This window comes from Pteropus medius, unplaced genomic scaffold (assembly GCF_902729225.1).
Source record: "Pteropus medius unplaced genomic scaffold, Ma_sr-lr_union100, whole genome shotgun sequence".
Classification (NCBI taxonomy): Eukaryota; Metazoa; Chordata; class Mammalia; order Chiroptera; family Pteropodidae; genus Pteropus; species Pteropus medius.
Window position 1 is genome coordinate 693939 of NW_024342475.1, and position 21964 is coordinate 715902.

A 21964-nucleotide genomic window follows, 5' to 3' on the forward strand; every position below is an offset into this window, starting at 1 on the left:
CAGAACAAGGCAATAAGCAGCCATGAGAAGGGGAAATATATCTTTGCGTAAAATGGAAGGAGGGGTCCCTTCCCGCCGACAGACGCTGCCACCTGCGTCCTAGCAGGCAGAGGGTGGGCTGGACTCCAGCTACCGCTAGGCTGTGCTGGAAGGATGCCCAGCGCATGGGGCAGCCTGCACAGCTCTGCCCAGCAGTCCTCACACACCTCGGGGCTCCCAAGGTACTCATTCTGATCCTGGGAGAGGTGGGAGTGGAGAGGCAGCAGAACGCACTGCTTAAAAGCGGACTCTGGTGACAATTTGTTTCAAAAGCTGACACTGCTGTATATTTGCTGTGCACCTGCTATATACTGGCGCCGCTTTCTCTGTTTAACCATAGTTAAGTGAATCAACTCCTCTAATGCTTCGTGTCTGTGATCCATGACATTAGGATAATAACCAAGATTTTAGACTATTAGAATGAGTAGCAGTATCAGTGGAAAACTGCTGTGACCACACCAACACTTTCTATTCTCTTGCAGCTGCAGAGAAGCAGGTACTATTCTACATGATAAAACTGTCTTTCCAAGTGTGTCTTATAAAACATCTGGGTGGCAGGGATTATGGCTACTTATTTAATAATCTGTGGCCCGGGTAATAACATATGTTTAGACACTGAGACCGCCCTTCTGAAAGGTTTAATGGCTGGTGGATATTCTTCCTGAAGCCAGAGGAGGCTCAAATGGCACATCCCTCTTTCCACGTGGATGTAGGAAAGATCAGAGAAGCCTGTTCTGCTACTATGTTTCTCATCTGAGCAAAGCGCTGGCTCAGTGCTCCAACCCTGAGAGGATGTGGAGACCAGGTTAATGTCTTGGGTTATTCTTTAAGGTTATCCACTGTTCTCAACATTTACTGTTATTAACCTCATTTGCTGCTCCCAAGCAACTTCAAGGTCATCTGTGGAAGAGAAAGAACTCAAAGAGGGCTAATCCTGGGCTGTGAATAAGGCAGAGCCTTCTAACACTACTGCAGACAGGTTTTGTTTCTCCAGTGGTATGGCCGCCCCTCCCCAGTCCCTGGCCACGAGGCCACTGCTGCAGAAGCCACAGAATGTGTGCACAACTTCCAAGAACAGGTATTAACCTGGTTGTATAATTGGCAATAAACAAGTTGAGTTTACTCCGACATTTATGGATCACCTTCTAAAAGGGATGTACTTCCCAGATCACTATTTGCTCAGAGCCTCGTGTGGGAGACCAATTAGGAAATCAGCAATTACACTACACACTCTTCGACACCGGAGGAGAGTTAAAGCAGGATCCCTTGGGAGAATGGGAAAGGGCCCCCAGATAAGAGAAGGGGCTGGATGGGCTCAAATGAGAAACTGAGGCCCGATCTCGGCCCCGGAGGGTGACAGAGCTGTTAGCCCCTCGGAGCGGACAGGAGTGCTCCAACATAACGAGGGGCGGAGGGTACCCGGAGCGAATGAGGAAACAGAAAGTTGGTGACAAGTCTAGCACCAAATCCTGTGCTTTCCAGCAGCGGTCCCCAACCTTTGTGGCCCCAGGGACTGGTGCTCCCATGAGAACCTAATGCCTGAGGATCTGAGGTGGAGCTGAGGCAGTGATGCTGGCGCTGGGGAGCAGCTGCAGACACGGATGAAGCTTTGCTCACCTGCTGCTCACCTCCTGCTGTGTGGCTCGGTTCCTAACAGGCCACTGACCGGTACCGATCCGCAGCCCGGCAGTTGGGGACCCCTGCTTTAGAGAAACTGCCTCATTTAATCCTCACAACCACCCGAGAGGTTGGGACAATTTTTACAGCTGAGAATATTGAAGCATCGAGATTTTCAGTGTTTAGGACACGATTATCCATTTAGTGAGCGGAGTGGCCAGAGTTTTCGCCCTCGGTCCGTGTTCTTAATGACTAGGACAGTGGCTTTCAAAATGCCCGCTCACTGGTATCACTGGGGAGTTTTAAAATAATAATGCCGTGACTGAATAAAGAAGATGTGGTACATGTGTACAGTGGAATCCTATTCAGCCATTAAAAGGTGAAATATTGTGATAACATGGATGGATCTTGAATTTCATGCTAAGTGAAATAAGTCAGATGAAAACGGACAAGAACCATATGATTTCACTCACATGTGGGATATAAAACAGAAAGCAACAAACGCACAAACAAAACAAACTCATAAACAGAAGGGTGGTACCAGAGGAGAGGGGGTTGGGGGAGGATGAAGAGGGTAGAGGGGTCAAACACGTGGTGACGGAAGGAGACCAGGCTTTGGGTGGTGAGCGCACAGTGGAGTATATGGATGTTGTATTATAAAGTTGTACACCTGAAATTTACATGTTATAAATTTGAAAAGTAATAACCCCAACGCCCAGGCCCACAGTCCGAGATCTGTAAGGAGAACTGAATAAAGAAGATGTGGTACATGTGTACAGTGGAATCCTACTGCCCAGGTGACTAGTGTTCAGAGAAGGTCGCAAACCACAGACTTTAAGACGAATAAGAGCAGTTGGCAAGCTGAGCCCCTGCAATTAACCACCAGGCCAGCCAGGCTCTTGACGAAATGACTGGAGAACACACAAGCCAGCGGCAGAGTGGGGCCTGAGACGCAGGCCTTCTGAGCCTTAACCCCGCACTGCTCCCCACTGTCTGAGAGGAAAGAGCAGCACTGTGAGTAGCGAGTATCTTCACACACTCACATGAAGACCGGCTTCCGGTCTAAACCTGCCTGACCAGCTTCATCAAGCAACAGGGCTCACTAATCATCCAAGGGACTTTAGAATTCAAAATATAAGGCAATTCATATTAAACAGGTGTTTAAAACAGTGGTCATCCTATAGAATGTTCTTGTTTTTTTCATGTCTGATAAAGTCTGATTACGTTCCTTTCTTGGTTAAAATACGTGCATGGCTGCCTGATGCCTTTAGGATAGCCCAGGGTCTCAGCAAGCCACGCACAGAGGAATCTTCATGTCTGCCTGCTCATTTTTTTTCTCCAAACCCTCTCGCCCCTGTAATCCCCAGGCCCGTAAATCACATGATCTCATTGAAAAGCCTCCAGGCCTTGCACGTGCTGTTCCTGGGCCCTCCTTCCCTTTCCATCTCGAGCGGGGGTTTGGCCAACTTTTTCTTACAAAGGCAGATAGTAAGTATGTGGGGCTTTGTGGGCCACATCCCCTCTCTGCAGAATATTCCTCTTTTCTTTTTACAATCCTTCAAATGTGGCCCATTCTTATCTGCGGAGGAAGGGGGGATTTCAAAAACAAGCCATAGGTTAGTCGTTTATCCACCTGCATCCTAGGTCCTCTTAGCTTTTAACACTCCGCTGCAGAGCACCTTTTAATAGGTTTTGCTGCAGACTTATTATCTCCTAAAACCCACTTAGCCAATCTAATGAAAGCAATGTTTTGGCCAAGAGCCCAGGCTATCGATCGAGCTGCCAAGCTTCGATCTTGATTCTGCCACTTACTATTTCTGTTGCTCTTTTTTCATTTCTTAAGTTCATAGTTTCTATCCGGTATCATCTGTATTCAGCCTAAAGATCTTCCCTTAACACTCCTTTTTAGCATAGGTATGACATTTTTCCCCTTCATTGCCAAAGGACATTTTTACTAGGTATATGATTTTGAGTTGAAGATTCCTTTCTTTAAGCACTTTAAAACGTTCCAATGTTTTCTGGCCTCCGTGGTTTCCCATGAGAAATCTGCGGATTTTTGAATCACTGTTTTACAACACTTGGTGTGTCATTTTCTCTAGGTACATCCAAGAATTTTTATCTTAAATTTCCAGAAGTTTGATTATAATGCATCCAGAAGTGATTTTCTTTGAATCTACTGTATTTGGTGTTCACTGAGCTTCCTGAATCTGTAAATGTGTGTGCCCCTCAAATCTGGGGAGTTTCCTGCTAGAACTTCCACATGAATATTCCTCTCCTACCAAGACTCCAATGACGCAAACACTAGACTTTTGATATTGTCCTACAAAGCCCTAAGGCTGTGTTCATTTTTTCATTTTTTTCTGTGTTCATTTTTTCATTTTTTTTCTGTTTCTCAGATTGCAATATTTATATTCAGCTATCTTCAATTTCAATGATCCTTTCCTTTGTCACTTCCAGTCTGCTACTGAGCTCATCAAATAAATATATTTCAGATATTGCATTTTTCATAAAACATTAATTTTATAAGAATTTCAAGTCCTATATTTTCTCTATAATAGAAATGAGAAATACGGTCTCATCTGATCTCAGAAGCTAAGCAGGGTCGGGCCTGGTTAATACTTGGATGGGAGACCACCTAGGAAGACCAGGTGCTGTAGGCATAAAAAATAAGGGATTGTAAGCTGACAAGGTCCTTGCGATCTGTGAGGTCAACCAAGGGTTGCCTCATCTAAAAAATAAAAAAATTAAAAAAATAGAAATGAGAAATAAATAACAAATAGGTATCTGGACACTCTCGAAGCATTTAGAAATTAAACAGCATACTTCTCGCAACCAATGGACCCAAGTTTCACACACACTCTCACACGCACACAAATTAGAACATATTTTGAATGGAATCACATAAAATGCAACATATCAAAATGTATTACACAGCTAAATGATAATTGCTGCCAAAGTAGATATTACAGAGAAATGTTTCAGTGATACATTTGTTAGAAAAGAAGAACGGTCTTAAACTAATTAGCTAAGGTAAGAACTAGGAAAAGGCAAATAAATTAAACCTAAAGTAAACAGAAAAAAAGAAAATGATAAACATAAGGCATAAACCAATAAATCTAAAATAAAACATAAATCAATGTAGTAGAAAATACAGATACTAGACAAAATCAGGGATTGGCAAAACATGACCATTACAGCCCACTGCTTGTTTTGGAATAGGCTGTGAGCTAACACTTTTTTGTTGTTTTTTGTTTTTTTTTTTTACCATTCTTAGTGATGGACTAACACTGATTTTTTTAACAGTTGGGAAAAAAAAAATTTAAGACTATTAGTTTATGACACATGAAAATTCTGTGAAATTCAAACTTCAGTCCATGAAGCTTTATCGTAGCATCGCTGTGCTCATTTGTTTATATGCTGCCTTTGGCTGCTTCCCTCCTACAACTGCAGAGTCGTGTAGCTGCAAAAGAGACTGCATGTGCCACTCACTTCTTTGGACTGCTGCTAAGCACAACACAAATCACAGCGGTCCAGCTGTGCCTCAGCAGCAATTCAAATGCCACATGTACTGCTGCACCAAAACATTTTAATTATTTTTATTTCTAGTACATATTCGTCACATCACAAGAAGAGAAAAAACAGACTTTAAATGCCACACTTTTAAGGCACGCTGGAATTGAAATATTTGTTACTGAATTAGCTGGCAAAGCTTTTTGCTTCGAATGCAGTGACAACATAGCTATGCCAAACGAATATAATGTATGTGAACAATATCAGACTAACTACTCATCATAAACATCCTCAATTCACAGTAAAACAATGGTCAGAAAAATTAGAAGATTTAAAATGAAATCTCATTGGAGCAGAATTTCTTAACAAAAATAAATGATGAAAATGAGGCTACAACTAAAGCAAGTTTTGACTATCCAGATATTCAGTTTTTATTTCTGACCCAAGTAAATAATTTACCAGTGATGAGTTAATTAAATCATGTTTATTGTAGCAGCCAAAGAAATGTGTCCAGAGGGGAAAACCTCGTTTAAGATTGTTAGACTGGGCAAGAACAGTTGCTCAAAGAGCTGAACATAATGGGAACAACGTTATAGGTCAACCGAAATATAAGGGAAATGATTCTGATTAGTTTTATTTGGCTCTTGAGACCGGGAGACTTAGGAGTTTTGCTTCGTACATAGAAACAGACACGGAAAGGCAGCCAAAATGGGAAGACAAAGACGCAGAAATCCTATGAAAGAACAGAACAGAGATCCAGATATAATGGAGTCAGGCAATCTGACAGATGCAGAGTTCACAACACTGGTTATAAAGATGCTCAATGAACTTTTGGGAAGTGTAGATAAATTCAGTGAGAACTTCAACAAAGATAGATAAAAACCATGGAAATGGAAAATTATAAAAGGAAACCGGTCTATTTCAGAACACATTACCTGAGAAGTATATTAAATGGAATAAACAAAGGAATAAACAAAATGAATAAAGAAAAGGATCAAATGCCCTATCTAGAGGACAGGAAAGCCAAGGACATGCAATCAGAATGGCAAAAGATAACATGCCAAGACTATAAAAATAATTTAAGGAGCATATGGGACACTATTAAGGGTCCAAATATCCATCTGATTGGCATAACTGAAGAAAATCAAGATGTTGAACAGTTGTTTGAAGAAATGATGGAAAACTTCCCTAACCTGGTAAAGGAAATGGACATAAAACCCCAAGAAGCTCAGAGAATCCCAAAAACCAGGGATCCAAAGAGGCCCACACCAAGACACATCATAATTAAAATGCCAAAGATTAAATAGAAAGAAAGAATATTAAAAGCAGCAAGAGAAAAACAGATAGTTACCTATAAAAGAACACACATAAGACTGACAGCTGATTTCTCAAAAGAAACTATGCAGGACAGAAGGGCTTGGCAAAAAATATTCGACAGGATGAAGACCCAGGATATACAACCAAGAATACTTTATCCAGCAAAGCTATCATTTAGAGCTGAAGGACAGATAAAGAGTTTCCCAGACAAAAATAAGCTAAAGGAATTTATCACCACCACGCCAGGATTACAGGAAATGCTGGAGGGACTTCTTTAAGAAGAAAAAACACGTATCAAAAAAAGGTAATAAAGAATGGTAACAACTACATTCCTATCAATAAATACCTTAAATGGAAAAGAATTAAGTGCTCTAACCAAATGACAGAGTGGCTAAATGGATAAGAAAACAAGACTCCCACATATGCTGCCTACAAGACACACTCATTTCAGATTAAAAGACACCCACAGACTAAAAGAAAGGAGATGGAAAAAGATACTGCTTTGATGGACCTAGGAAGTATTTAAGTCAGACAGAGAAAGATAAACACTATATGATTTCACTTATATGCGGAATGTAAAGAATAAAAAGAAACTAATCAAAAACAGTCTCACAAATATAGTGGACTATTTGGTGACAGACAGAGGGGAAAAGGGTTTGGGGGGCTGGGAGAATGGGGTGAAGGGTTAAAGAAGTACAAATTAGCAGCTTATGGACGGTCACGGGGATGGGGAGCACAGCATAGGGAATGCAGTTAGCATTAATATGTTGGCTAGGCGCAGGGTCAGGGGAGGGAGGGAGCAATTGAGGGAATCGTTTTACAAACTATATAGATGTATAACCGATGTACTGTATGCTTGAAACTAATTAAAATAAGTAAATTAAAAAAAAAGAATGTCAAAGAATAAATGAGATGACAAAAATTACCAGTATCAGGAACGAAGGAGTAGGTATCACTACAGACTTGACAGACATTAAAAAACAAAGGAATACTATGAACAACTCTAGAAACATAAATTTAAAAACTTATATAAAGTGGATTAATTCTTTGACAGTTACAAACTACCAAAACATAACCAAGATTAAATAGATAACATGAATAGTTCTGAAATTGAATTCGTAGATTAAAAACTTCCAAATATATAATCTCCAAGCCGAAAGATGTCACTGGTTGATTCTACCAAACATTTAACAAAGAAATAACATTAATTCTACACAATCTCTTTCTGAAAATAGAAGAAAAGGGAACACTTACTTCTCAACTCATTTTATAAGGCCAGAATTGTTACTACAAGACCAGGACAATACCAAAAAAAAAAAAACAACCCCTATGGGTCACCATCCCTTACGAACATGATTGTAAAAACTCTCAAAAAAAAATCAATAAATCCAATCAAACAATAAAGAAAAAGAATAGTATACTACTTACAAGGGAGATTACTCCTGGGAATGAAAGGCTGCTTCGATATTTGGAAATTAATCTAATCTACTATGTTAAGCATAAAGATGAAAAAAAAAAAAAAACCATAATGATCAACACAGAAAAGCATCTGACAAAATACAACATCCAATTGTGATAAAACTTTCACAAACTAAAAATATAAGGGAACTCATAAAATCCTCTCCCCTATGATCGTGAACAAGGCAGAGAGGTTTGGTGTCACCGCTTCTGTTTAACACGTCTGAAAATCAGCCAGTGCAGTGAAGCAAAGGGAAAAAAGGATATAGATCAGAAAGGAAGAAATAAAACTGACCCTATTCACAAACAACATATTCGTCTGTGTGGAAAATCCTAAGAAATATGCCAAAAAACAAAAACTTTTAATGAATTTTAGCAAAGTCACAGAATACAAGGTCATGTGTAATTACACGAAAGTCACGTGTAGTTCTAATACACTGGCAATGTACAATTGGAAACCAAAATCTAAAAACCATACAATTTATAATAGCTCCACAAGAATAAATAATATACTTAGAAATAAATCTAAACAAAACAGGTATTAAGATCTGAAAACATAAAACTACAAAATGCTGATGTAAGAATTAAAGAATAAAGACAGACACACATGGTATTCATGGGTTACAAGACTCAACATAAATAAAGATAGATCTATAGATTTAACATAATACTATTCAAAATCCCAGCTGAATTTTTTTGTAGCTATAGGCAAGCTGATTCTAAAATATACATGGAAAGGCAAAAGAACCAGAGTACCTAACACAATTTTGAAAAAGAAGATAAAGTTGGACAAATGAAACTTTTCAATTTTAAGACTTACTATCAAGTATGGTAATTAAGGTAGCTTGGTACTGGTGAAGGGATATAAACACAGATTAATTTAACAGAAGATGGGACAGAAATACACCCAAACAAACAGTGTTGAGACAGTTGGTCACCCACATGGAAAGAAATCAATGTCAACTTCCACATTACAAAAAGTTAGTTCAAAATGAATCACAGAATTAAAGGTAAAACTACAAAACTTCTAGAAGAAAACGTAAGAGAAAATCTTCCTGACCTGGGGTTAGGTAGAGTTCTTAGACGTTACAAAGCACGATTCAGAAAAGAAAACACTGATAAATCAGACTTCATCAAAATTAAAAACTTTTGTTCTGCAAAAGACACTGTTAAGAGACTGAAAAGCCAAGCTATAGGCTGAGAAGTAATACTTGTAAATCACATATCTGACAAAAGACCCGTATTTGGAATATGTGAATAACTCTCAAAAATCAACAATAAGGAAAACACAACCCAATTATTCAATGTAAAACTGGGCAATACAGAAAAACAAACACTTTAGCAAAGAAAATATAAGAATGATAAATAAGTTGAAGAGAAGAGATATCTTTGGACCTCATTAGCCATTAGGGAAATGTAAATTAAAATCACAATATGATACCAATACACATCTATTAAAAAAGCTAGACAATCCTAAGTGCTGACAAGGATGTAGAGCAACTGGAACTCCCATACATCATTGACAAGAATGCAAAATGGTAGCTACTCCGGAGAAGAGTTTGGCTGTTTCTTATAAAGTTAAACATATGCTTTCCACGTGACCCAGCAATCCCATTCCTCATTACATATTCTAAAGAAATAAGCACAAAAAATGGTACACAAATGTTTATAGCAACTTATTCATAATTGCCCCAAACTGGAAACGACCCAAATATCCTTCAACAGGTGAATGGATGAACTATGGTATATCCATAAATATTAACCAGCAATAAAAACGAATGAAGCACTGATACATCGACTTGGATGAATTACAAAGGCATTATGCTGAGTGAAAGAATCGATTCCAAATGTTATATTTGGTATTAGTCCATTGACATGACATTCGCAAAAAGACGAAAGAACTGTAGTGTCACTGTAGTTGCTAGCGGTTACAAGTGCAGTGAGGGGTGATTATAAAGGGAAAATAGGAGGGGAGTTTTTTGGGTGATGGAATTGTTCTGTGTCTGATGACTGTGGTGAATATACAAATCTATACCTATTTTAAAATTCACTGAATGATGCCCCTAAAAGGAAGAAAAAGTCAAATTTACCATATACTTGTTTTAAAAACCTGTTTCCTCATCTATAAAATGAGGATAACAACAGGTTTGTTATGGGAAATAAGTTAAGATCTGTAAGCCATTGGAAACACTGCCTCAGTCACAAACACAAAAAAGTACTCTGAAATAGTTGATGGATTCTATAGCTCAACAATATTATGGAGATTAAGGACTATCTCCATGGGTAATTTCTATTCCATTTAGCTACTTAATTCCATTTTCAGGAACTCTGCACTGCAAACCCTTGCTGCCAGTTGTCTGTTGAGTAGCTACTCTAATTACAAACAACATGGTCAGCAACAGAATAACTGTCAGTGTATGGGAAGAGAGAGAGAAGACACAAAGAGCTCCAAGATATAGGCAAGTCAAACTGTATATGAGAAAACAAAATCCATCACCATCCCTCTCCGAAGTGCAAAACTCTCCCTTAGCTTTCTCAAGTGAGCACCGCCCTGCAAGCTGCAAAGAATGAACACCTTAAAGGAGCTGCTAACATCTCCCTTTCTTGGTCCTGGAATATAATCAATGTATATCCATTTTTGGCAATTTTAACAATAAATCAATCACTATCACAGTGATTCGTGTGGGGATTTGCTTTAAAATATTAAAATGCAAAAATCTGGCGGGGGAGGGGTTGAAACAAGACTGACAAATGTTAACAAAGGTTGAATCTGGGTGATGGTTCCAGAGGGGTTCATTATTTTATTATTACTTTTGGCTATGCTTATAAATTTCCAGAGTAAAAACTTAAGGGGAAAATAAAACCTATGATATTTATTTTGTAAAATGTAAGTAAAAATCTAAAAATAAATCTATGGAACAGGAAAACATTAAAATATTACTATTATCTCTGTATCCTGTGGTTATGGATAATTAGATCTTTTTCTTTACACTTCGTATATTTTCTTAATTCTTTACAATATGCAATCATTGTTTCTATAACCAAAATTCGAACTATAAATATTACTCCAAATAAAATACAATTAAATTGCAGATGAATAAAAAAAAAATCTTATCAAAAACTCAAAGTTCACTGACATAGTTTTCATGGCCCTCCACCAAAATCCCAAAACGTGCCTTCTCAACTTGATACTAAACGCGTTAAAAACTAAGGCAACAGATTGAAACTACCGAAATTCAAATCCCAGCTCAGCCTCTTACTAGCTGTGTGACCTAGCGTGGAGAGTGGATTGCAAGCTGACAAGGTTCTTGCAATCTGTGAGGTCAGCCAAGGGTTGCCTCGCCTCAACGAACCCTCCTAAGAATGGGGAAGTACGAACCGATCAGAGAACAACGCGGTGTTACTCGGAGGCAGAGAAGTACGCTCAGAGCCGCTAGCAGACGGAACTGCAAAAGATCACAGCGGGGTGTGGGTTGGGTGATTGTGCAGAGGATGATCTTATCCTAGCCAGCAATTGCGTGCTCTTGTATAAAAGCAGCTTGTAAAAATAAAATTGAGCCGTTGCTCCACCATCAGTGGACAGTGGACGTCCTGATTCCAGCTTTCTGTCTTCTCTCTTTTCTTAATCTCCCACCGTTCCCACTCAGGTACATTCTCCAGAGCCACGCTGGACATGGCAGGATTTGCCACTCGCTGGACGCGGCCCTAGGATAAACTACTTATGCTGTGTCTGTTTCCTCATCTTCAACATGGAGATAACAGTACCCCTGGTCCCCACAGGGCTCTTATAAGGATTAAATATTTTAATTCATATAAAATGCCTAGAATAATATTTTAGCAATCAATGTTTGAACATTATCGTTATTACTCATGCCTCAGGACTCCCCATCCCTTCCTGAACCTATTCAACAAATATAAGGGCATATGCAGAGCAGAATTCGCCGATGAATGAAGGAAATATATTATCCTCTGAGAAGATGTAACATAAGAGGAAGAAAACGGCTAAGTCCTACTCGGGAGCCACAGAGTCATTCCCTCCTCCCTCCAGCCTTTTTCAAGGAATCAAGGGGAAGGAAAGGAGGCTGAGAAATCAGAACTTCACCACAGCTCCCGCATAAACTAGAGTGGACATCCCAGACAACAGCCAGGAGTGACCCTCTCCAAAAATTAAAATGAAAATGAAAAATTATTAGGAATCCCAGTACGGCCCCAATTCCTTCAGGGATCAGAGAAGGGCCAGGCACACTGCAGCTGGGGCTCTGACCCCGTCCGGGTTCAGACAGCTTTCAGGGGACTGAGCGCTTCTCGGGAAATCACAAAGCACTAGTAACAAGATAGATGTATTTTGTACCACAAGCCAGGCAGTTTGCCTTTTACGTCTATATTCTCATTTAATTCTCAAAATACCTCTTAGGTAGACACTAACGCCGACTTAAAGAGGAAACAGAGGCAGAGTCATGCAGATGCTCGCCGAATATCACACTGCCAGGAAGCGGCGGGGCGGCCGACCGTCGGGGAAAGGGTTGGGGCGCTGCAGAGCCGGGAGACCCCCGAGCCCGACGCCGCACGACCCGGGGCCCGCGGCCGCCCCACGCTCCAGCGGGCTCATTCAAAGGGACGCAAGCTCCGCCCCTCGCCGCAGGCGGGGTCTCCCCCGAGGCCGGTGCCCCGGCGCTGCTGGCCCGCAAGGTGAAGAAGGCCCCTGTGAACGCGGGGCGCGGGACTGGGGAGCGGGGTGGGGGGGCTCACCTTTCCGAGAAGAATGAAGGCCGCGGCCTCCTGTACCTGCGGCGGAAATGACTCTGCCTAGAGACCGCCTGGACTACGCTTCCCAGAAATCCCGCCGGGAGAAGGGACGCGGCCCCAGCCTCCTCTGGCGGAAGTTATCCCGCTGCAGCGTTCCCGGACTACACGTCCCAGCACCCCCGCGACCCGGGCGGAAGTGCCGGCGGCTACGCGGAGAGCCGGGACTGTGGTTCATAGCGTGCGGGTCGAGGGCGAATTCCACAATCTCGCCTTCTAGGAGCCGAAATGCTTCCAGAGAGCTCTGTCATATTCCCGGGTATTTCTTCTAGACCACCGTGCGTTAAGGGCGGCTTTTCGGAGGCGCATTGTCTCTCTGTGGATCTTCCGGACAATTCCCGAATCTCCAACTGGGAGCCGGTTCCGCAAGGCTCCCTTTGTCTTTTGGATAGGCAGTATTTCCACAGTCGTATTCTCCTTAGGATAGTTAGTCTGATTTTTATACTGTTAGGCAAGCTTGGCCCCCCTCTCCCTTTTTTTCTTGAAGTTTATTTCCTTGAAACGTGACCAAAACAAAGCAATGATTGATGATGAAGAAGATGATGAAGATGATGATGATGGTATAGGGAGGATAGACGCAACAAGATTAGCAAATATTGACAAGGGGTAAAGCTTGGTGATAATTCTATGGGGATATGTTATCCTATTCTAAATGCATTTGGCCACATTGTAAATCCCCAAACTAAAAAACAAAGGGAAAAAAAGACCTATTAGACCTCTTTTGTAAATGTGGGTAAATAAAAATCTTAAAAAGTACATTAAAACATCTGTACATCCTGGGAATATAAATAATTCAACATTTCCTTTATGCTTATTCAAAGTATCAACTAAGAATTACTTGAAATAAAGTACAATTGAAGATGCCTACAAAGCTTATTAAAAACTCAAAACCCATTAACATAGCTTTCATAGTTCTTTACAATCCCTTCCAAACCCAAAAGCAAACATTAAGAATTGAGGCTGGGGACTGAGAGTAGGTGGGTTCAATTCTCAGCTCAGCTTCTTACTAGTTGGATAACCTCAGGTAGGTAACTTTTGCTGTGTCTCAATTTCCTCCCCTTTAAATGAATAAACAACCCACCTCCTTAAGCTGTTGTTGATTAAATGTGGGATTCGTATGAAGCCCTTAAAATAATACTACTTAGCACTAGTGTTTAACTATCACTATTGAGTATGCCCAAGTATTCCTCCCGCCCACCCATACATTTATTCGACAAACCCTTAAACATGTAGCAAAATGCGCTAATTACAATTATCAAAAGAAATCTCTTCTACCCTGAGAAGAGAGACGATACGGCAAGAAGGACAGCTCTACTCAGGCGAGATTCTGAAGCTAGCAGCCAAATAGTCATCCCCTCCTTCCTGCAGCCCGCTTCCATAAGACAGTGCCGGGAAAGGAAAGGAGGCTGAGAAATTACAACTGTGTCTCCCTTCTGCATGAATCACAGAGAACACTCCCAAACACTGCCGTGGAATGACACACACACACATATACCTCCTATCTCCACTTCTTAGATTAGATAGAGCGCGCGACTGTAGAAGAAAGCCGAGAATAGCCCGGATTCCTCCAGGGATTAGAAAAAAGGGCCAGAAACACCGCAGGTGGAACTGTGAGCCATTCCTGGACTCATACAAGATTTCAGGTAACTGGGCGTCTCTCGGGAAATTAAAATATATTAAAAGAAATCCATCTTTACCACTTGGTTTAAACCTTTTGTGAATATCTCTCCAAACAACTCTATTAAGTAAATACTATTATTCCCCTCCTTTTACAGAAAAGGAATGCGAGGCACAGACAGCCTAAGTATCTTGCCCAACCTCTCACCCCTAGGAGGTGGTGGAGCTGTCCGGTAAACCCGGGAGCAGGGATAGGGAGCACATAATACAGGAGACCCTCAACCCGTCAACCAACGGGGCCCAACTCCAGCCTCTGCCTCTGACTGCAGATTCTCTTCCAGGTCAAAGATGTATCGCAGCTGGCACCATGCCAAGCGAAGAAGCTTCGCTGCTGAGTGCTTGACTCAGCTTCCTAAGAACCACCGCCAAGACTTCCCCTCCCTGGAGCGGAAGTGACTCTACCCACAATTCTTGGCTTCCACTCCCAGAATTCCCCGAGGAGCCGTGTGTCACAGCCACGCCCTCCTGAAGCGGAAGTTCGCCTACTACTAGGAGCTGTCAGAATACACTTCCCAGAATCCTCACGAAGAACAAGCGACGTCATTGCCTTCCCAGAGCGGAAGCTCGGCTCTTGCCCTTAGAACTTGTATTGTATTTCACACGAGTCCAGAGCTAAGCAGGAACTCCTTAGCCCTTCCCTCTTTGAACGAAAATACCTCTGAAAGCACAGGATTCTAAGTTATACTTAATGATTTTCCCCAGCAAGTGTCTCCATCCATGTGAATCCCTTGGACCACAATTTCCAGAATCGTCTTCAGGTAGTGCTTCTCTCCAGCCTTTTCCTTTTCCTTTTGGATTACTAGGATCAGTCTAAATTGTATCTTGCCGATCGAGTTCAGACTTCCTTTTCCTTGTTCTCATTTTTTTTTCTTTCATACATGACAAAACAAATATGAACATCTAAAAAAGCCCTTTTAGTAGATAAGAATGAAACTTGAAAAGCGAAAGGAAACTGAGGCATAGGTTATAAAAGGGGAAGATGTGTGTGAGTTAACAATACAGACATTGAAACTGGGCATCAGTGTAAGGAACACAGTATCTCAACTCTGACTGGATTTTCTACATTATGCCATGTGTTGGATACATCTAGAACTCTAAGCGTGTTATCTGGCATTAGCTATTCATTCCAAGATGCAAGAACCCACAAGAAAGTGATGCAAGCTTTACTAAGGAATAGAGCAGAAGGAGCAAACACTTTTGGCTTTTCCTTAACATTAACTGCTCATTAAGAAATGTGGGTCATGAGGCGAATGACAGGAGCTGCACTGATGTGAAGACATTTCATAATGTAAAGAGATAAATATGTAAAATTTTGAAATATCTTTTTGTTCAAGTTCAAGCATGCATAACCTACATCCATCCTACTCTTGATATCTAAATACGATGTGTCTTAGAAATATGGAAACCAGTGAGACCATAATTTTTCATTAAGGTAAGTTGGTGAGGGTGGGACTCAAATCCAGAAAATCTGACAAAAACAAAAAAAAATACACACCTTTCTGTCAGTGGATGCCACCTGGCAAGCATTGTTAAAGTCTCCCCTCCTGCGGTCGTTGTGTCTGAGTCGGAGTCTCCCAAAGAGCGCAAACAGCTCTTCATCGGAGGTTTGAGCTCTGAAACAACCGATGAGAATCTGAGGAGCCATTCTGGGAAACGGAGAATGCTCACAGACTGTGCTGATGAGAGACATCCAAACACCAAGCACTCCAAAGGCTTTGAGTTTGTCACGTGTGCCGCTGTGGAGGAGGTAGATGCAGCCATGAATGTAGGGCCACACAAGGTAGGTGGAAGAGTTGTGGAACCAAAGAGAAGATTCTCAAAGACCTTGTGCCCACTAAGCTGTGAAAAACGTTTTTTGTTGGTGGTATTAAATAAGACACTAAAGAACATCACCTAAGAGATTATTTGGAACAGTATGGGGAAAATTGAAGTGATTTGAAATCATGACTGACCGAGGCAGTGACAAGAGAGGCTTTGCTTTTGTAATCTTTGATGATCATGACTCTGTAGACAAGACTGTCATTCAGAAGTACCATACTGCGAATGGCCACAGAATGGTGTGAAGTAGGGAAAGCTCTATCTAAGCAAGAGGTGGCTAGTGTTTCATCCAGCCAAAGAGGTCGAAGTGGGTCTAGAAACTTCGGTGGTGGTCGTGGAAGTGGTTTTGGTGGGAATGACAACTTTGGTCGTGAGGAAACTTCAGTGCAAGGTGGCTTTGGTGGTAGCCATGGAGGCGGAGGATATGGTGGTAGTGAGAACGGCTATAATAGATTTGGTAATGATGAAAGCAGTTTTGGAGGTGGCCAAAACTACAATGATTTTGGCAGTTACAACAATCAATCTTCACATTTTGGACCCAAGAAAGTAACTTTGGAGGCAGATGCTCTGGCCCCTATGATGGTGGAGGCCAATACTTTGCCAAACCACAAAAACCAAGGCTGTGGTGGTTCCAGCAGCAGCAGTAGCTAGGACGGTGGCAGATGCTTTGAATGGCTTCCAGGAAACAAAGCTGAGCAGAAGAGGAGAGTCAGAGGTGACAGGGAAGGTATAGGTTACAACAGATTTGTGAACTCAGCTGAGCACAGTGGTGACTGGGCCTGGCTGCTACAGACAAGTTTTAGACAATACTCACGTGTATAAGCAAAAAACTCGACTATTTGTGACTAGTTCTATAACATGTTATTTTAGTTTCTGTTCTGTGGACAGCGTAAAGCATTCCAACGAAAGGTTTTAACGCAGACCATTTTTTTTTTTGCACCCATGCTATTGATTGCTAAATGTAATAGTCTGATCATGACGCTGAATAAAAGTCTCTATTTTAAAATGTGCTGTGTGAAGTTAGTCTACTCTGAAGCCATCTTGGTAAATTACTCCAACAGGTGAAGTTAGAATCCCTTCGGGGTGATGCCAGCTTCCAGTTGAAATTTATTTACAACCTGCTTGGGCGCAGAAGCCATTGTCTTCAGAAACCTTGGTGTAGTTGAATCGTTACTGTGTTGTGACCTGAGTTCACTGTTAAAGGGCCACCCAAGCAGAGTCATGGAGTTCATCTGGTTATAAGTTGTTGGCACATCTTACGCAATATATCTAAATCAAATTATGGTACCAGATAAAATGATAGATGAGAATGAAGCTTGTGTATCATCCATTATCATGTGTAATCAAACAATATAATATACTCAAAAAATACACAGAAGTTCTACTTTCCAGCTTTTCTTCTGGACAATAACTAAAAATTTTCTACCTTTTTATGATGAAAATGTTCAAATATACGGAAGTACAGAACAGTGAAATAGTCCATAGCCTTAACCGTTATCCCCTAGATTCAAGTTATCAATATTTGCCACACTTCCTTGATCTATCAATTTTATCTTTCTTCCTTTTTGTTACTGTAATATTTTTATGTAAAACCATGACACTGCATTCTTCTTCTCTTAAATATTTCCATGTGTACTGAATTACAACCTCAATAAAACTATCACACTGAGGAAAATAGAATTTCTTACCTGACAAAATAAAACTCTTCAAATTTCATGATTATCTCAAAAATGTCCATTTTCTTGCATTTGATTGCCGTCTCTTGAGTTTCTCAATCTAGAAGAGTTCCCTCTTTCATCTATTTTTAATTTATGACCTTGAAGAAACCAGGTCAGTAGTCAAGGAAGATGTCCCACATTCTGAATTTTTAAAAACGTTTTCTCATGCTGTCATTTAACATTTTCTACAGTTTCTCCTGTGGTTCTGGTAAACTACAGTTTAGATTTTAAAGACAGATTAGATTAAAGTTCATCGTTTTTGGTGGGAATGCATCCTAGGTAAGGTTATTTGAGCCTTTCTCTCAGTGAAGACCCCAGCACATCCCTGAACGTTACTGCTTCCCATATCCAAGACCGAATCTCAATTACGCATGCAAATGTCTACTAGAAGAAGAGCCAAGTTGAAAGAGAACGGAAGAGTGAGAGTTTTGAATAGGTTTTTCTCTTCTCTCCTCCAATTACCAGTCACATCCTATTAAGCATCCACAGTCTTGCAAAGTATGCTGCAATGAACACCTATGTCCATTTGTTCTTGAGCTCTAATCTGACTGTTACCATAGGATGAATTTCTAGAATAGAGACCCCTGAAGCTCAGTGAATACACATTGTGTGATTAGAGTGATATTGCCAGCACTGTGCTCCAAAACAAGTGTTCTGATTGACTGAGTCAACAGAATTTGGGAGGCTTTTTTTTTCCCCAAAATACACACCATGAATTTCAATATTCCCCTTCTCTTTCATAGCATGTATAAAATACATCTACCATTGCACTTACCTACTTCTCTGAGTTATCTTTGTACCTCTCGAGCAGTGCTTCCCAGCCAAGATCAAGAGCAGTGACAGTGTCTCACATTTTTAAGTAATAACTATTCAATAGCAAACATGATGGTTATTTAAAAACTAAAATAGAGGCAAGTCAATATTATCACATAACAGCATCGTCACTCTCGCTTGCACTGCAGCTTGTTTCCTGAAGCAGGAGACTAAAATACGGATCTGGAGCTAGCAGGCCAGGAAATATACGTAACCTGCAGGCTTTGGGAGCAGAGACAATTGACTGGCTCACACCGCATCTATTCCTAATTCCTTTTGCCCTGCATGCCTCTTTTACAAAACTAGAAAAAGACACAGTACTCACTTTCTTAGTATTCCTTAAGTTTATACGTGATCACGGGACACAGTTGAGCAATGAGACATAAGTAAGTTTTCTGTGTATTCCAGAGAGGAGAAAGACTTGGCTGGCATTGAGGATATAAGGATAAGGGAGATTGAAAAGGTAGTAGGAACAATGAATTGTAGAAATCGATGAGGTCAAAGTCAGGGTAAAACAGAAAGATCTGGGAAGATAAGATATGTGAGAGTATGAGGCTTCAAATAGAGGGTATGGAGGGACTGCAGCTATTGGTCATTTAGGGGCTACAGTATGACAACGAGAATCAGTGTCCCAGGTAGGATGTAAGAAAAGATCACTGGAGGCACTGATGTCAAGGTACCAAAGTTGTGAATGTGGATACTGAAATGAACAAGAAAGCGACGAGACAGGAGGCAAAATCTTCAATGAATCGGGAATACTGGACTTATAGAGCAGCAGATGGCTGTAAAAGGAAGGGCAATGATTTATCATTTGACGAGATGATAACTGAGTTTTAGAAGGAGAAGCAATGAGGAATAAAAAAGAAACCAGTTCTGTTCCAAGCACAGCAGAAACTGATATGATAGGAAAAACAGTCACCGCTTGAAAAAGACTGTAGAAGAACTGCTGAACTATTTTCCAGAGTGGCTGTACTATTTTACATTCCCCACAGAAACGAGAGTTCTAGTTTCTCGGCATCTTTGCGAGCTTTTGACATCGTGACTATTTTTTTCTTTGATGGTCTACGGCCATGCCACTCTGAACAAGCCTGATCCCGTCTGATCTCGGAAGTTAAGCAGGGTCGGGCCTGGTTAGTACTTGGATGGGAGACCACCTAGGAAGACCAGGTGCCGTAGGCATAAAAAATAAACAATAAGGGATTGTAAACTGACAAGGTCCTTGCAATCTGTGACCGAGGGTTGCCTTGCCTAAAAAATAAAAATAAATAAAAAATAAAAATAAAGTGGAACGTTGTTATGACAAAAGCTCCTTTGTGAAGAAAGAGTATTTATTACTAATGTGTAGGTGGGAGTGACACTCTGGGATATAAAAAGAAGGGGTGCAGATGGCATCCATTTGGGGAACAGATGAGCCCCAGCCAGTGGCCAGGTACAGGGGGAATGGGTGTGCCTATGTGAGTACAAAGCCTGTTGCATGCAGGGACTACCTCCAGAAGTCCATGGGAATGTGACCGACAGTCTAGATCTGCAAATCAGCAAGAGACTGTAGATTCTAGGTGTGTGGCTGGTGCAGCGCATGACCTGATAAACGTTTTCATACCCACACTTGTGATTGACCATGCAGCTGCTACAAACAGCTGGAGACCCCTTATTCCTGCGATCTCCCTCCAACATCTTCTACTGAGAAAGCTTAACATTGTGTTTACTGCAAAGAAGAAATGCTCAAAGGAATGACTTTCCTTATCACAGAGTATGTATTGAAGGGTGAGTTTGGAGCTGAAAGGCAATAAATTGGTAATTGGCACAATGCCCCTAGACTTAATGGCAATCATTGGCACTCCCAAGCCCCGGCTACTGCTCAGTTCTTCAGTAAACACTGAGTTACACAAGAAGACATACAGAATCAGGTTCAGCAAGCCAAGAATTGGCCCAAAATCTAGCCTAATAGGCACAGAGACACAAGGAAGGCCACCAGTGAGAGGAGAGTTGGCTCTCCTACTGGTCCATTTGCACTAATTACCCACACAAGGAGCTATACCACAGTAACTACCTAGTGACAGACTAAGCCCATTGCCTTCCATTCTGGCAGCTTCCTTCTAAAGCAAAACCTCACAATCTTCCACCATAACTTGTTTTCTCCAAACAATCCAACCTCTCCACCATGAGCTCTACTCCCAGCCCGTTACGGAAAAACACTGTAAGCATTGGTGAATGTCTAATGACCAAAGTGTGACCTCAAGCATCTAAATACAGAGAAGGAAAAATTATTTTGGGACAGCAATTCCTACTTTTCACGTATCCCTACCTGGGTTAAATATTCCAAACAACCCTTTAGACACTGAAAAGCGAAGTGAAGAGTGGTGGAGGGGATGGTTCTCAGTGCTACTCTGCACTTTTAAATTCTCGTGTTTCAGTCAGGGATCATAACGTAATAATCTTTTACGACTTGATTTTTTCCTCCAAACAACAGGTAGAAATGTTTATAGGTCTAGATCACTTTTAATGATGCTATTTTATTCCATAATATAATTTACTCGATTTCTTATTCATGGATCTTTGTTTACAATTTTTATTACTGTAAGTATCCTTGGAACGTGATCCCTTCTGAAACCATCTTCCCTCCCACCCCACTTGGGCAATTAAGCGTAAATTCTGAGAAGTGGGATTACTGGTTCAAAGACAATGCACATACACGCTTTGATACAGAGACAAAATCCTCTCCAGAAATGTTGTACCTGTTTTTTTTTTTTCTCCCCAACTTATGTAAGAATGCCAATTTTTTTTTCCACTCCCTTAGTAACACGGAGTTTTGTTAATCTTTCCCTGCTGCCCACCTGGGTCAGTAAGAGATGGTCTTATTTGAGTTTGAATGGCTGTTCTGTATGCAAAGTGTAACTAGTAGGCAAATGTAAGATAAACTAGGAATAAAACATGATCCAAATGAAGAAACCTATAAATCAACTAACATACGAAAAAGACATTGTTACTGAAGATGAAGAAAGATATTGTTACTGAAGATGAAGAAAGATATTGTGAAGATATCTCCTCCTCCCAAATCCATCTATAATTTCAAACCAAATCACAGTTTTGGAAGGAACTTGACAAAATGAGCACCCTCTAAAAAGCTATTGTAAACAAGACTGAAAAAATCCTATCCACCATTTTTGCTGTCTGCACGGCCACAGAGCCTTAAA

The 21964-nt window shown here is 40.9% G+C and overlaps 1 protein-coding gene, 1 non-coding gene and 1 pseudogene across 2 annotated transcripts in view; 2 read left to right on the forward strand and 1 right to left on the reverse strand.

Moving 5' to 3' along the window:
* The window catches only part of ZNF112 (zinc finger protein 112), a 28951-nt gene extending 16114 nt beyond the window's left edge, over nucleotides 1-12837 (reverse strand). The window contains 1 exon segment of the mRNA XM_039866076.1: nucleotides 12691-12837. The gene's annotated coding sequence lies outside the window, so the exon portion shown is untranslated.
* LOC120605354 (heterogeneous nuclear ribonucleoprotein A1-like) lies at nucleotides 12738-17218 on the forward strand (annotated as a pseudogene).
* Nucleotides 17219-19830: 2612 nt separating this feature from the next.
* LOC120605387 (5S ribosomal RNA) lies at nucleotides 19831-19949 on the forward strand. The gene has a single exon (XR_005653626.1). It is a non-coding gene; the product is annotated as a 5S ribosomal RNA (ribosomal RNA).
* The last annotated feature ends 2015 nt before the right edge of the window (nucleotides 19950-21964 follow it).